The 1,588-nt window shown below is 37.3% G+C and overlaps 1 protein-coding gene across 1 annotated transcript in view; it reads left to right on the top strand.

The window, feature by feature from the left end:
* Positions 1-1,335, top strand: part of snx12 (sorting nexin 12) — a 9,335-nt gene extending 8,000 nt beyond the window's left edge. The window contains exon 6 of the mRNA XM_020599832.1: positions 576-1,335. The gene's annotated coding sequence lies outside the window, so the exon portion shown is untranslated. The remainder of the gene's footprint in view (positions 1-575) is intronic.
* The last annotated feature ends 253 nt before the right edge of the window (positions 1,336-1,588 follow it).

Consider the following 1,588-nt stretch of genomic DNA (forward strand, 5'->3'; position numbering starts at 1 on the left):
ATCTGTGCCTTGCCACAGTTCTGTCTCTGAGCTCTTCAGGCAGTTCCTTTGACCTCATGATTCTCATTTGCTCTGACGTGCACTGTGAGCTGTAGGGTCTTATATAGACAGGTGGGTGGCTTTCCTAATCACGGTCAATCAGTATAATCAAACACAGCTGGACTCAAATGAAGGTGTAGAACCATCTCTGGGATGATCAGAAGAAATGGACAGCACCTAAGTTAAATATATGAGTGTCACAGCAAAGGGTCTGAATACTTATGACCATGTGATATTTCAGTTTTTCTTTTTTAATAAATCTGCAAAAATGTCAAAAATTCTGTGTTTTTCTGTCAATATGGGGTGCTGTGTGTACATTAATGAGGAAAAAAATGATTTTAGCATATGGCTGCAATATAACATAGTGAAATATTTAAGGGGGTCTGAATACTTTACGTACCCACTGTACTACTGCATTTCTACAGTAGTCAGTGGCTTCTTTTTAAGGAACAGTGACCTAGTAGACCAATAGTCTGAACATGTTTGTTGGTTCTCATGTTTACTGTCTGTCTCTTTATCTCTCTTTTATTTCAAAGACAATACAGACTGCTGCACCTGCCCGTTGTACATTTATTTCTCCATCACGTCCTTATAAAGCTGGTGGAAATGTCAGAACAGTTTCAACGATGTAGGAAAAATGCAACTGTTGCTCCTGGACAAAACTAAGAGTTGCAATGTGTAAATTGTTTGATGTTGAGGTCTATTCAGCCATTCCACATATGATTTTTGATTCAGCAATTAGTGAAAGAGAAAATGTGTTACATACTATATCATTTTGTCATAGCTAGAATTTTTTTTACAATGATGATTATATTTTCTGAATGTCTTTTTAATTGATTCGACCAAGTTTAAAAAGAAGGCATAGTTTCCTGCTTTGTTTGCTTTTGCTAGCAAAGATGTGATTTCGATGATAACCTCCCAAAAATGAGCAACATGTAGCATCATTAAAAAGACAGTGACATGTCAATCCAGTCAATGTTTCCCCCTGAGTTTTATGTTCTGGACATGCTCTTTGTCGAGGTTGCTTCATGATTAAGTGTTTTAACTCTGCTGTCTTAGTCACATCATCATGCGCATTTTGGCTGTGTTGTTAAATCAGCTGCTAGGAAAGTTAGGTAACCTAAATAAGCACTGTGATAAGAGGTATATGAACAATATTGTTTAAAGGTGTAATCAGCATCTGGTTCACTGGCCTGAAATAAGGATTATTCTGCATTAATTTTCAGCTGTCTTATTCTTTGTGTCAATATTATTGTGAAGTGTATTAATACATGTCATCAGTAAAGTTCCACTATGGGTGATGAGGAACCCCCTTGTTAATTCTGTCCACCAATTAAATTTCCTGCTGCCTGCTGTGTCCCGTCTACGTGTCTGTTCAGGCCAGAGAGGAGATCACTTAGTTCATTCATTATAAGCAGTGGTGTGTTTACTAACCTCCTGAACTTTTGGCTGTGACAAATGTAAACACACCATGAGCAGAATAAGCTTATTTCAAAAACAGGATGCATTCTTAATCATATAAACAAAAGGATTCAACCAGAGCACCCTA

Source organism: Monopterus albus, unplaced genomic scaffold (assembly GCF_001952655.1).
Source record: "Monopterus albus unplaced genomic scaffold, M_albus_1.0 scaffold42.1, whole genome shotgun sequence".
NCBI classification, from domain to species: Eukaryota; Metazoa; Chordata; class Actinopteri; order Synbranchiformes; family Synbranchidae; genus Monopterus; species Monopterus albus.